Source organism: Zootoca vivipara, chromosome 10 (genome assembly GCF_965207765.1).
Source record: "Zootoca vivipara chromosome 10, rZooViv2.hap1.1, whole genome shotgun sequence".
NCBI lineage: Eukaryota > Metazoa > Chordata > Lepidosauria > Squamata > Lacertidae > Zootoca > Zootoca vivipara.
Window position 1 is genome coordinate 31,586,576 of NC_142593.1, and position 15,676 is coordinate 31,602,251.

General features: G+C 41.5%; 1 long non-coding RNA gene across 1 annotated transcript; it reads left to right on the forward strand.

The window, feature by feature from the left end:
• The first annotated feature begins 3,783 nt into the window (after nucleotides 1-3,783).
• LOC148684417 (uncharacterized) lies at nucleotides 3,784-8,289 on the forward strand. Its single transcript, XR_015945994.1, has 2 exons — nucleotides 3,784-4,487; nucleotides 7,083-8,289. It is a non-coding gene; the product is annotated as an uncharacterized LOC148684417 (long non-coding RNA).
• Nucleotides 8,290-15,676: the final 7,387 nt, after the last annotated feature.

The window sequence follows — 15,676 nt, forward strand, 5'->3', positions numbered from 1 at the left end:
TCCCTTTGCTTGTTGCCGGGCAAAATTTAATCCCTGCAGGCCTCAGCAGGCTAAAGAGGAAGAGAGAAATATGGGGAAAAGAAGCAGCCACTGCACTTTTCTTGGTTCTTTCAAACATTTAGGCTGCAGTTGTATCTGGGAGTAAGGCTGCAATTCTAACCCCACCTACCCACAAGTAAAGCCAATGAATTCATCAGGCCTTGCTTCTGAGTAGACATGTTTAGGACTGGACTGCAAGTCCCACTGAACTCAAGGAATTACCTCTGGCTGACCATGCCTAGAATTGCACTGTTAAAGACAGAAGCATTATTTTCAGGCAAGGACCTTGCAGCCCTATTATCAGAGTACATTTTCACATTTAGAACCAGCATGGCAGAGTAGGAAAACAGGAGCTGGTTTGTACATCTCCCAGAATCGTACTTCCCAAAGCTGTCATTGGGCCGACTTTGACAGATGTGCAGGTCAATCAGCTGATGTATGATATGCATGACATCATACTGTATATGGTGATGTCATGCAACCCATTTTCAGATCCTCCTAGTGTCCCTATTGTCTTTGTCCATGGAGTTTTCTTGGCAAAATACTGGAGTGGTTTGCTAGTTCCTTCTCCATAACCTCTTAATGAGGGTGAAAGAGGAGAGCACAAAATATGGTCTGAAGCTCAACATCAAAAAAACCAAGATCATGGCCACTGGTCCCGTCACCTCCTGGCAAATAAAAGGGGAAGAAATGGAGGCAGTGAGAGATTTTACTTTCTTGGGTTCCATGGTCACTGCAGATGGTGACAGCAGTCACGAAATTAAAAGACGCCTACTTCTTGGGAGAAAAGCAATGACAAACCTAGACAGCATCTTAAAAAGCAGAGACATTACCTTGCCGACAAAGGTCCGTATAGTTAAAGCTATTGTTTTCCCAGTAGTGATGTATGGAAATGAGAGCTGGACCATAAAGAAGGCTGATTGCCAAAGAATTGATGCTTTTGAATTATGGTGCTAGAGGAGACTCTTGAGAGTCCCATGGACTGCAAGAAGATCAAACCTATCCATTCTTAAGGAAATCAGTCCTGAGTGCTCACTGGAAGGATCCTGAAGTTGAGGCTCCAATACTTTGGTCACCTCATGAGAAGAGAAGGCTCCCTGGAAAAGCCCCTGATGCTGAGAAAGATTGAGGGCACGACAGAGGACGAGATGGTTGGACAGTGTTCTCGAAGCTACCAACATGAGTCTGACCAAACTGCGGCAGGCAGTGGAATACAGGAGTGCCTGGTATGCTCTGGTCCATGGGGTCACAAAGAATCAGACACGACTAAACGACTAAACAACAAAGTGTCCCTGTTTCCCAGGGACAGTCCCAGATTTACAGAAGTTGTTCCAGTTTCTGATTTGATCCTGGAATGTCCCACATTTCCTTAGGATGTCCCTTTTTTCATCGGATAAATGTTGGAGAGTATAGAGCTATGTGAGAACTGAACCAAGGAGATAAATAACTATACAACCTTTAGAAGACACCTGAAGGCACCTGTACAGGGAAGTTATTTTAATGATTTATGTTTTATTATGGTTTTATATATATTGGAAGATGCCAAGAGTGGCTGGGTAGGTAATAATAATAATAATAATAATAATAATAATAATAATAATAATAATAATGTTGTTTGTTGTCATGGACAAAGGCAAAGGGCTTGGCAGGGATCTGTGTCTTTACCTGTCCCACAAGTGTGTGTACCTTGGCTAAAACTGCCTAATGGGTCCAACTAAGAAGTTTAGGTAAAGGTAAAGGGACCCCTGACCATTAGGTCCAGTTGTAACCGACTCTGGGGTTGCGCGCTCATCTCGCATTATTGGCTGAGGGAGCCGGCGTACAGCTTCCAGGTCGAACCAGAGCAGCACATGGAAATGCCGTTTACCTTCCCGCTGTAGCGGTTCCTATTTATCTACTTGCATTTTGACGTGCTTTCGAACTGCTAGGTTGGCAGGAGCTGGGACCAAGCAACGGGAGCTCACCCCGTCACAGGGATTCGAACTGCCGACCTTCTGATCAGCAAGTCCTAGGATCAGTGGTTTAACCCACAGCGCCACCTGGGTCCCTTTAAGAAGTTTAGAAGACCTAATTATTCACACTGGCTGTAGATTCCCCCTGCTACTGTGTGATACAATACAGTCTTCAGCAACCTGATGCATGTATTCAGCAATGCAATCAATGCAATTATAAAATATCAAAATATATTATTATTATTATTATTATTATTATTATTTCTAGAGGGCATAGTGGGTGGTGACTAAATATTAGGGGAGGAGCCTAAATGGTTTGGGTTTTCAGAAGCTGCTACTACAGATATCCTGAGGTTTAAATCCTAGAATTCAGTCTAGGGAAGCTACATTATAAATTTCAACATGTAGCAGTTGTGGTTTCTTTTTGGCAGGGGTTACCAGGCCAAATGTGAGAAACAGACTTCATTTCTTACCTACCAGCTAGAAGCAATCTGCTCAGCTGTAATACATACATCCTTTACTCCACAAAGGAATACAGTTTTGGGTAGAGCCTGCTAAATGAATTCATTGTTTGATGCTCTGCTGGTTTTAGAAGAAAACCACTTCCAGACATTTAAATAAAGAGCTATTTCAAATTGTTTCTGTAATGGTGTGTGTTTGGGGGATGTCCTCCTAATATTTAGATGTGGTGCTTTAAACTTTAGCTACTTTTTACCCCTCTGCTTTCATTCAATCCTCGGCTGTTAACAGTAATTTCCCCCTAAGTACTGTTGTTCACATCCAGGCAAGATGACCAGCCATCTCTGTTGTTGTTATTGTTTCTGCCTTCATCAGTTGATATGTATAATTGACTATCTGGTTTACACATGAGGTGATAGGATGTAGTTAGAGAAATCACATTAAAATTTTATTCCTGCTTTTTCAAACAAAAAAGTCACCGATAGTAGATATTTAGCACAGCAAAGAACAAACTGGCCTATGTGTTGTTCTTGTTTTATGAGATTTAATGTGGGGAGATATTAAAGATGGCGCTGCAATATGGTACAGTCTGCTTTACTGGTACAGTCTGACTCTACCACCCAATATAAAGGTTATATTAATGACTAGCAGTCTTTCATGGATCTTTTCTCTGTCTGGTCCTTTTAAAAAAATCAAAGGAAGTCTACAAACAAAATAAATAGCAATCAGATGCTAAACCACCTCCACCTCTTGTAATAATCTCATGAAAAGGAAATGTAAATAAAAAGTGTATATATGCAAGTAAACATCCAAATTAACCCTCACAATATAAATACTTGTTTGTTTCATTTCATTTTAACTCATTTTTTATTCTTTAGCCTCACCATTTTAAGCTAAACCTTATATTTATAGGGACTGGACTCACAGGCAACAGTGCTGGGTAGATATGGTAGCTGGAACTCACACGAAAGCTCAGCTAATTCCCATGTTTATGTAAATGTGGTAAAGCTGCTTAGAGAATAAATTTCTTTTACCAAGGCCTTAGTTTGCTGAGAGTATTATGTGAGTGACACTAAGAAGATTTTGCAAGTGTGAGTCGTATGCAAATTCAGACAGCTGACATCCTTTTAAACTTAATTTTATACCATACTGTAAATGGGTTGCCTTCCAAAAGTGAATTTGATATAGTTCAGGATCCTTGCGCTTTGTTGGATTACCTACAGGCAAGACCAGCAAATATGTAAATAATATGTTCCTCTATTGCCACACCACTTCCAACGTTGATTAGGATAAAGAGTTAAGGTCTGCACTGCACCCCTATACTTCTTGTGGGGATAACACGAGGAAATTGTGCTTGCATGTGTGGGAATGACTGAGATCTGGTGCTGGCAAGCCACACCGATCTGCGAGAGTGTGGGCATTAGCACGGCAAGCCGGCTAATGTCAGAATGGGAAACACGTGAAGAAGGACAGGTCAGAGGCTCAGGTCAGCAGGGCAACAGGTCACAACAGAGCTAGAAGGATCAAGGAGGATCTGGATGGAACTGGATGAATCAGGACAAACCAGATGGGTCAAGCCAAGGAGGGCAACACAATGGGAACTAGGAGGGGGTGTTTACAGAGTGACATGTGCTTGGAGCATGGACAGAGGGCATGGCAAAACAACACGTGGGCTATGGAGGATGTCTTAGGGAGTGACCGGGTGTGACGTTACAGGAAACATCACCTTGTATGGGACTGCACTGCTGTAATTGGCTAGAAGTTACACTGTCGTTGTAATGATTAACTGTCATCCTGAGCTTTCAATAAAAGGAAGCCCTCGAGCTCTGCTCTTGGTCGCCTTCCCATTGAGTTCAACCTGCCTCGAGTCGTGTGTCTTTGCCCCAGACAACATCTGGTGACCCCGACGTGATGCGATTCACCCCATGCTCATAAGAGACTGGACAAGTCTAGGTACCTCAGCGCAGCGCGCTCCCCGTGAGTATGGGTTCATTAGAAGCAGTTCAAAGGAGAGGCCACTCAGAAGAACTGCAGAAGGTTTGTAAACTTTCGGTCAGGCAGGTTCTAGCATAGGAGCGCTAGGGAAATTATCAGAGGATATCAGAAGTTCATGCCCTGGTACCTAGAGGCGGGTTCTCTAAATATTGGGAGAGAATCGGGACAAAATGTCCACGCTTTGGGTACTCATAGTGACTGTGTTGCTGTGGCAAAGACGCAGGGAAGCAATAGAAAAGGTGGAGATTTCATTAGGATCATCAGGATCAAGTATCAAGGGACCATCTCCACCAGATATTCCTCAGCTCCAGGGGGAGGTTTTAATCCCCCCCCCACATCAGCCCCTAAGGCAACAAGGCTTCCGGAAGTGAATCTGTCTGTCGCTTCTTTGCTGCCCCCCAACAAGGCGGTAGAAGAAGCTGTCAGATTAAGATTTATGAAAGGAACCTTGATCAGAGAGGGGTTGGAGGCAGAGTTGTTGCCGCTTTGCTGCCTCCTCCTCTTCCTCCTCTTTTCCCTCCTCCTCAGACCTGCGCTCCTCAGAGCGGCCAGAGGGAGTGCTGCCGGCTCCGGATCGCAGCAGCTCCTCTGCCCGACAAAGCGCGCACACCCCATGCCCAGCCGTTTCCAAGTGGGGCAAATTCAGGCCGGCTGTGCCAAGCGCGCAATGCCAGCAAGCGCCGCTGAGCGCCGGCTCTTGGGTGCTTCTGCTGGACGTGGCATCAGGCAGGGACAGGGGCAGGCGCTGCAGCTGCTGCTTCTGCTGCTTCTCCTGCTCCTCCTGGCAACCCCACTCCCGTCAGGGATCGTGGCCGCTACCTTCACGTTCTGGGAATCTGACTTGCAGCGGGAGGGTGTCTCTCATTGCCACCTATTTCCCAAGAGCCTTTTACCAGCTCATTGTTAGGTACTCAATGCAGAATTGCATTTCTCCCTCATTCAGGGCTTTTAGCAAACACAGAGCTGGGAACTTGCAAGCTCCGGCTGGAGCTAAGCTCTGGGTTGGCTTCAGGAGTCTGGAGTCAGGAGTCAGGAGGATTTTAGCAACATCCTCTCAGAAATATTCTGTGTGTCACTGAATTTCCTTGATTTTGCCAACACTGTTGTTCCAACAGCATTCCATTAAGCTTTTGGGATTGGCAAACGTTACAGACCGCCATTTCCTAAGATATGCCAGCAATTCATGGCACAGGTTTTAAAAAGGGTTTTCATTGGGAGAAAACTTAGTCTAAAAACTGTGCTAGCATTTGGAATTTTCTAGTTTTGGAGTCTAGACTTTTCTCTTCAGTTTGTCAGCATTTTTCTTCATTTTCTTCTGGTAACACTGTATCTTACGAAAGGCAACATTATCTGTTCCTGGTTAGTTACTAGTTTGTGAAACTGAGATTCACACACTCACCTCATATATTTGTAAGGTGCTCACATTACTCCAAGTCTGGAAACAAGTCTAAGTCTTGCTGTGTGCATTTCATTTTTATAAAGGTTTCATCTTGCTAATTGATATATTTCTGCCCAAGCATAGCTTCATAGAGCAAGGCTGGGTCACTAGATCTTGATAGCATTAATTTCTTCCTTATTTTCTGGAAGTAAGGATGCAGCTTAACCAAACAGCTTGTAACATAGTTCTTAGGATTTTTCTTCATTTTAGCATTCTTCGCACACTTTTCTTTAAATGTATCCTCCTAACATTTTGGGCATTCAGAAAGGCGGGAGATTTCTGTTTCAATTTTTCTTTTGTGTAATTTATTGGGATTCCTTCTACGATAGTGTTTAGGTTTTACCTTTCTCTTAAATGTCAGATTTTTGGATTAAATAATAGATTTTTCTGTAATCTTTTGAGCTTTTTGTCAGAATAAATAACTCTATACTCATTAATAGGCTTAGATTTAGTGTGTTGCTATTTCTTTATTCAGTTTGCATTGTCTTCCCTTTAGCACTTCTTCCTAGGGTTGACTTTCTTGGCTACACATTAGTTTATTTTTATTCCTTTTCAAATGCATAGGTTACCTTATACCTATTCAAGTATTAATAGGTTTGGGTTTTGTTATTATTTCTCACAACAGAGTATTTCTGCAAGTATCATATTTTTCAGTACATCTGGTGTCAAAACTGACTGATTTTCTAGGTTTTGTATATTCTATTCCTCATTCAAAGGTGTGAGCATGGGAGTCTTAACTCTGCTCTCTAGTTACTTTTGATTGCTCTTTACAGGATTTGTTCTTTTCAGATTGCCCAAGCTCTGACTCGAATTTATTTTTCTACAGGAATTCCAGTAATATTGTAACTAATGTTTTTTCCCTCCAGGATTTAATTCTTTCTCTTTTAGCACTGGTTGAGCTGTTCTTAGCTACAGATTTCTCACTCTTAAACCCTAAATTGGTCTAGTTTCTTGTTTTTGGTTTAAATGCATTAATTTTGCAACTACTGTTTTTTCAAAAGTTTCTCTTCACAAATATAAAAAAGAAAGGGGAAACTACCCTGGAAAATTATTATGGCTAAACACAAATTATTATTACATTAAATATTTATTCATATTTTTAAATTTATTAATACTAGTGTGAAATCTCCAGCCCTTGGTTAGATACAGGGCTTTACTCTCTCTCTGGCAAGGACCTGTCCCCCTTCTGCCTTCTACAGGTAAACCTATCTGGCATCTGGCTCGAAGTGTGAGACTGTGGAGAGATGGCTTGGTGGAAAGGGATTCAGCTTCAGTGCCAGAGACAGCAGAACCCAGTGCCCAATCCGGTGCCCAGCATTCTGGACCAGTCTACCTCATTGCTGGACTTAGCAAGGCTTCAGATACAGGATCCACAGAGGGACCGTGATCGTGTTCGCTTGCTTTTGGCTGCATTCTCATGCCTCACTATCAACTCCGCAAGAGTGTGTGAACATGAGCATACCAAGTCGCAGTAAAGGACAAAGACTGACCACAAGTTTAAAGTTTAAAATTTCCCCTACGTTGAGGGGTGCAGTTTATCTTTCTTGAAGGAACGAACTTAAGCTGTTATACCCTCGCATTCCGAGAGACTGACTACTTTTGCTATTTTCATGGACATTGTTGCAATGTTTCATTTGTGTTATTTATACAAGAGTTTATGCAAAGTTTTATAATATTTGTTATAAGGTTTATAAGGTATTATTTAAAAGGAAACAGTTTCAGGAGTTGACAGGTTAACCGGTACAAGCGGTGACAGCTGACAGTTGCCTCTGTTCCAAGATTGTTTTGCACATGTCAAAAGTTTACAGACCCCTCACTCACTCACTCATCTATTTCATATTTCAGACTCATATTTAAAAAACAAAAAAAGGGGAGATGTGGGGATAACACGAGGAAATTGTGCTTGCATGTGTGGGAATGACTGAGATCTGGTGCTGGCAAGCCACACCGATCTGCGAGAGTGTGGGCATTAGCACGGCAAGCCGGCTAATGTCAGAATGGGAAACACGTGAAGAAGGACAGGTCAGAGGCTCAGGTCAGCAGGGCAACAGGTCACAACAGAGCTAGAAGGATCAAGGAGGATCTGGATGGAACTGGATGAATCAGGACAAACCAGATGGGTCAAGCCAAGGAGGGCAACACAATGGGAACTAGGAGGGGGTGTTTACAGAGTGACATGTGCTTGGAGCATGGACAGAGGGCATGGCAAAACAACACGTGGGCTATGGAGGATGTCTTAGGGAGTGACCGGGTGTGACGTTACAGGAAACATCACCTTGTATGGGACTGCACTGCTGTAATTGGCTAGAAGTTACACTGTCGTTGTAATGATTAACTGTCATCCTGAGCTTTCAATAAAAGGAAGCCCTCGAGCTCTGCTCTTGGTCGCCTTCCCATTGAGTTCAACCTGCCTCGAGTCGTGTGTCTTTGCCCCAGACAACACTTCTATAGACATGTAAGACCATTTCTGATCATTCCATAACTGTTCCATGCAGGTTCCATGTTCCATGTATGTGTTGGGCTGAGGTTGAAAAGGAACACACATATGTCACAAGGACAGGGATTACTGCTGCAAGCTCCCCTTTCTACATCAACTGAACATCCAAAATGACAGCTTCTTATGTAAATTACATCTTATGCAATTGAAACAGCAAATTATAATAAAAAAATAGACATAGAGGTGAACAGAAGTGATGATTAAGTGGGTGAAAGATTTTGGTAAAAATATCCAACTATTGGCATGGGAAAGATTATGGACAAAAGAATGGAAATTTACGGCTTGCTATACACTAAAGGAAAATCTTTTGAAGATGTTCTACAGGTGGTATATAACTCCCAGAAAATTATCCAAAATGTATAAAACCAGATCTAATACTTGCTGGAGGTGTAAACAGGAAGAAGGGACATTGTTTCATATGTGGTGGGGTTGCAAAAAAATTAATAATTTTTGGGATATTATACAGTAATACCGCGGGTTACGAACGCAATCCGTTCCGGATCGCAGTTCGTAACCCGAACGCGATGGGCGCTGCCATTTTGCGCAAGCGCAAAGCGCGATTTTCGCAATTTTCGCGCTTTGCACATGCGCAGATTGCGCGATCGCGCACGCCGCTTCTGTGCACACACGCGCGGCGAAAACACTTCCGGGTTTGCGCAGTTCGTAACCCGAACTGTTCGCAAACCGAGGTGGTCGTAACCCGAGGTACGACTGTATATGAAGAATTGAAAAAAAAGTTATTTTCTTGTTTTGGTTAACTTACTGTGTGTGTGTGTTTGTTAAGTAAGAAAACTAATAAAAAGCATATATATATATATATATATATATATATACACACACACACACACACACACACACACACACACATATATAAAATAGACATTCCTACAGCTTAATAAATAAATTCATCAGAATTTTCTATTCCCATGCTTGTGTAGGGTGATTGTAGATTGTTTGGAAGCTGTGAAGTGCGTTCCACTCACACTCTGAGCATTTGCATAGCAGGTTCATGTGCTCCCTTAGCTGCTTCTCCTGATGGCCGAGGGAGGCATTCAGGTTCCTCTGGGTGCCTCAACAGAGGAATCCAGTCACTAGTATGGGCCATCGCAGTAACCCTACAGGGTCGCCGCCTCAATTGGCCAGCAGCGGAGTGCCCAGTGGTGCTCAGAGGGGGGAAAGAGAGAGAGCAGACAAGAGTTGCAAGAGGAGGGAGGGAGGGAAGCTGCAAGAGGAGGCAGACAGGCAGGACAACAGGCAGACCAATGGAGGAGGGGGGGGGAGGTGGAGCACAACATTTCTGGAAATTTTGAAGCTCGGAAAAAACCCCGGGTTTTTTTTCCTGGTTTTTTCGGGGGGGGAATGGAAATTTTCGTCAAAAATTGTAAAAAATGCTACATTAGCACTTCTTTTTTCTTTTCCAGATTGAAAGTCATTCTGTTACTTTAGAAACATAAAATATAACTATGGACAATTTTAATGGGTATAAAATTATCACAACTAGCATATTAAATGGTCCATGGGGTCACGAAGAGTCGGACACGACTAAACGACTAAACAACAACAAGCATATTACAAATACAGTGTATCCAAACAATTATTACAAACAGAATTTACTTTAAAAATAATATTTATTTGTATTTGTAACAAATGGAGCAACAATCTCCTGAAATGTTTACTAGATTATGTGGAACAAAAAAACTCCACAAAACAATTTTTAAAAATCCAGAAGTAACAATTATTCATATTTTCTCTTCACAGTATTTCAAAAAAAAATTCTCATAAAAAGAATGGAAGAAGGAAGTGGGACTAAGTTTCAATGAATGGGCATGAAATTTAATCAGAATCATTTCCTGAGCTGTAATGATCTTCCAGTGCTTTGAGGCCTAGTGAAGAGGAACAGAACCAATGCATACTACACGCATGCAAAAACAAAACTGAAACCTTTTTCTTCTCTGGTGACAACAGCACCTCCTAAAGGAAGAAATGTATCTTGTTCTTGCATTGGAGAGTTCAGTTTGTAACCTAGGACTTGCTTGTCATCACAGAAATTAGAATAATCTGATACCATACATATTTTTTTTTAATGATTTATAAAATATCTGAACCCCTTATCTTAAAATATTTTATTCATCATGTTAAAATAAAACATTCCACAATCTATTTTTTCATTTTTTCCAATTTTTCGGAAAAAACAAAAAAGGCTTCAGGGAAAAAATGGGGGGCGGGGGGGTTTTGAATTTTTTTCGGGGGTTTTCCGGGCCTTCACATCTCTACCCAGGACCCAGGACAATATTTGTTACGAAACACAAGTGCTAGTGTGGTGTAGTGCGCTACCTGCAGGAATGGACTGGAAGCTGGGAAGTCCTGGGTACAAATCCTGCACCTGCCATGTACTTAGGTTCTAGAAACTCTATTCTATTAAAACATGAATAATGTGGATATTTAAAAGTCTTTTATTCTATTTTGAAAGTGTTCTGGTTCTGAATGCACCAGCAAATCACTAGAATTGATTAATCTCTCATAGACAATGTGTTGCAATGCAAGGACAATAAACTGGAATTTTGCCCATAAATCCAGATGGTGGCTCCAGATGCAGATGCTACTTCATCCAGTTTGGCTAATGCAGTTTAATTGGTAGGATTATAGTGAGTGGATTTGTGTAAATTATCTCAGGGAGCTAATACTGTGCAGCTTAATAAACACCACCTTTCCTAGTCCTATTTCCTGTGACATGGAGCTTTGCCCCGTATCAGCGTTTGGTTCTATGGGCACCTATAGCCTAGAATCTCCCCTAGTGCAATGAAGAATTCACCACAGCAGAATGCTTTTCACAGCAGACTGACCTAGCTCAACAGTCCAGAACTTGCTTGCTGCCAAATGGATTTTGCCTTTCTCCAGGTTTTGCAGTACAGTTCTGGTGCATAAAAAGCATGTGCAAGAAAACATATATTGAAGTAAAAATGCATATAACATGTGTATTTTATCAAGAAAGTGCACTGAAAATATGTATTGTGGGGAAATGCATACAAAAATGTGTGCAATAATGCATTATTTTAAAACTATCTGTACAAAACAGGGTAAAACAGGTCAATAGCAGCACCAGCAAAAATTTAAGGAGACAAGCTTGGGTTCCAAGGACAAATTCACCAAGAAGTAATAATTTTAAAGGTAGCATGATAGAATCTACATGGTCAAGTTTCTACAAATACAGTGATACCTTAGTTTAAGTACACAATTGGTTCCGGAACTCTGTACTTAACCTGAAGCGTACTTAATCTGAAGCGAACTTTCCCATTGAAAGTAATGGAAAGTGGATTAATCCGTTCCAAACAGGTCCGTGGAGTACTTAAACTGAAAGTACTCAAACCAAAGCGTACTTAAACCGAGGTATGACTGTATTTTCTCACATCCTGTTTCAGAGACAAGCAAACTGTGACATTGGTCAACATAGGGAAGAGAGCTGAGTGCTAGATCTTCTGATTCTTAGCTTCAATCCCCAGCATCTCCAGGTAGGGTTGTTTTTTTTGGGGGGGGGGTCCCCAGTCCGAAACCTTGAAAGGCCACTGTCAGTCAATGTACTGAAAATGCTAAGTTTGATGGCCCTGTGTGGTCTGGCATAGTATAGGACAGATTCCTATGTTTGTAACAATGCTGTCTACTACAATGAAGTGAAAACAGAGAAAGTAGAGAAAGGAGCAACTGAAAACAGCTGAAAGTAACAAATATAAACAAAAGGGTTTTTAACCAAAGGGGAGGTGGTTATGGTCCATTAGATATGGGAACCTAAAAGATTCTGCTTTAATGACCTACAGTATGCTCTGGAAAAACCATATTATTCTATCCACAACATAGTCCTAAGGGACAGCAACACAGAGTCTGGATTTTTAGAATCTGTATTGTAGATAGAACTTGTTGGCAGATCCAGATCTCTGCTTTCAGACAGCATGCAGCAAGGGAAAGAAATGAAGTAAGATATTTGACTAGGGAAAGAGTTCACAAACAGAAAATATATTTTTTAAAAAAATATATCTATCCAAATAGATAGTTGTGAGGGTCCATTCAAGGGCAATAACTTCTGAATAAGGGCAGGTCCTGAAGGTCTGAACATTATATGTCCATGCATGCAGTAGAGCTTTTCAGGCCCACAATCCCATTGCATCTCCAGGCCAACCATCAGAAAAGCTGCAGTTAGAGACACAAATCAGGAAAGCTCTTGTCCATGTATCAAAATGCAAAGGCAGGGATGGGGAACCTGTGGACCTCCAAATATTGCTGGACTTCAACTCCCATCAGCCCAGCCAACAATGTTTGGGGATGATAGGGGATGTCTTCTTCTTCTTCTTCTTCTTCTTCTTCTTCTTCTTCTTCTTCTTCGATCACTCGTAGCCGAGTAAGATTGTCTTCCATAAACACGATTTTAACAATGGGTCCGTAGGTGACTGTGGAGGCCAATTCTGGATCCACACATCCTTCCACAGTGGGGACATTGGTTTCCAGGCGGGAGTTGATCACGGTGTGGATTTGCCAAGCGTGCCTTCCTCTTAGCACATTTCTCCCTTGTGTCCTGAGATCGAGTTTCTTCAAAGCCCATGACACCTTTGATAAAGGCTGTTCTCCAACTGGAGCGCTCGCAGGCCAGGATTTCCCAGTTGTCAGTGTTTATACTACATTTTTTAAGATTTGCCTTGAGACAGTCTTTAAACCTCTTTTGTTGACACCAGCATTACGCTTTCCAGCAACAACAGACCACTGGTTCTGCATCCCCTGCACTTTGGGTTATGCATATGGAAATCCTGGCCCAGATTATTAAAGCCTACTTCCAATGTTACATTCTTCTACTCTCATTTTGAAATGTGCAGAGGAAAATCTCCAGAAAATGCTTGAAGATTTGCGCCTTTATAGTGCAAGAATTTTTAAATGCAGAAACTGCCTGTTCCTCCCATCTTTATCTGTCCTACAAAGGGAACAGTAGATAAGTTGGGAGAAGTTCAATACTCATGATTGCCATATCATTTGAGCAGCTTCTTGAGAACATTTTATGTGATTTTAAAATGGACGAGTGTGACTGAACAATCCAATTTATCATCATCATCATTATCACCATCATCATCATTTATTATTTATACCCCACCCATATGGCTGGGTTTCCCCAGCCTCTCTGGGCGGCTTCCAACAAAGATTAAAAATACATTAAAACATCAGTCCTTAAAAACTTCCCTAAACAGGGCTGCCTTCAGATGTCTTCTAAACGTCAGATAGTTGTTTATCTCTTTGACATGTGATGCGAGGGCGTCCCACAAAGCGGGGGCTACTACCAAGAAGGCCCTCTGCCTGATTCCCTGTAACTTGGCTTCTTGCAGTAAGGGAACCATCAGAAGGCCGGCAGTGCTGGATCTCAGTGTCCACGTAGAACAATGCGGGTGGAGACGCTCCTTCAGGTATACTGGGCCGAGGCTGTTTTGGGCTTTAAAGGGCAACACCAACACTTTGAATTGTGCTCGGAAACGTATTATTGTTGTTGTTGTTGTTATTATTATTATTATTATTATTATTATTATCATCATCATCATCACATGGAGATTTGAATCGGAAGGCTCTGGATCTTAAATTACTTATTATTATTATTATTATTATTATTATTATTATATCTAGATCTAGATCCTTCTGGTCCCTTTCTGTAGCTACTTATGCAAGTCCTCTAGAAGTAACAAAAATCCAAACTTTGTTGCCTGCGCATAACAAGTGGGAAAGAAAATGAGCCCTTTCTTCATGGTGGTGTATACAAAACAGCCAGAATTAGAGATACCCCAAGAGACCAAAGCTTGAGCCCCATGTCTGCAGGATCAATAGCAGGTTCCCATCCCCAGGTCTCTTGGGCAGAGTGCAGAATATCCACTACTGTTTATTTACAAGACTTTGCTGCTTCAGGGAAACCAGAAATATCACTCTTTTCAGCACCCCTTCTGTTTTGATAAATGAAAGACATCTGTCGTGCGCTTTTCATGATAGCAAGCACTTAGCTTATTACAAAAAGCAGTACAAAGGAGGATTTTTTTGCCTGAAAAGAAATTAAAACAATAAACTTGTCCCTATTCTTTCCTCTCGAAAGAGTGCATGTTTCTTTTTGATCTCACACAACATAAACACTAGTGAGACTGAACCACGTGTAAGGCTGAAATATGCATTTATTCGCATATCAAAAGTTAGAGTCGTGTTTTAGTTGACTTTCATAACTTTAGGTCTGTTGATTTATTGATGATACTGTCAATCTCCAGTTGCCTCTGCCATGATATAGGCCAGTTGCAGTCAAGATGAAGAGTGCAGAATGGGCTCCTGTCACATATCCTTCATCAAGTTCTCATTTGTCTCTAACTTGGGGCCGTGGTAACTAGAACAGGGTGGTTCATTGAGATGTTTATTTTTCTCAACCTGGACAGGTCAATTAATTCAATTAAGTATACATGCTAGTACTGTAGATGCTCAAAATGAAGAGCTTACATATTAAGACATCGCTACTCAAAGTACAGAAATAATAAGAATTCAGATAAAATATTTTAGACGATTCCAAATTGGAAAGCACTCCACATAGTAAATATCCACAGGAGTGTACATATCAGTTATGTGGTAGAAGGGATGGGAAATTTGATGGGATCTGTATCTGCGCTTGAATTTGTGTTCTTTTGCAGATCGTGATGGTTAGTTATAAGTCCCTCTGCATACCTTAAGTTTCAGCACTGATGTAATCAACAAGAAACAAGAGCAGTTGACAGAGACTGGTTTTTTTAAAAAATAAAGTCTATATCTTCTTTGCTGTCCATGCCAATTTCTGTATGCCTTCTTTTGCCAAACATTTCCACAGTCCTTTAATTTTCCAATGTCAGTTAGCTCATTGTAACCTAGTCAAATGGACTGCTGTATCAAAGTTCTGGCATAGTTTGTGAACTCTAAAAGTTTCGCATGAACATAGAAGATTATTCTATTTGCTTTCACCAAAGGAGGGGAAGCTCTGTGCAAGTCACAGCAACAGCTGCTCCTTGTTAACTCAGAGACCTCTTACCATGTGGACTGCTGGTGACCTATAGAGCTCAGGTCAAGCTGTCACTTCCCTGCTCCCCCTCCATTTAAGGGCCTTTTAATGAAACCAGTTTACAAATGAATTCGCCACTTTTCCTATCCTTTCATTTCATGAATAAAGGTAGGTATGTTACAGGAGCTTTACCGTATTTTTCGCTCCATAAGACGCACCAGACCAAAAGATGTACCTAATTTTAAGAGGAGGAAAGGGGGAAAGCCCTG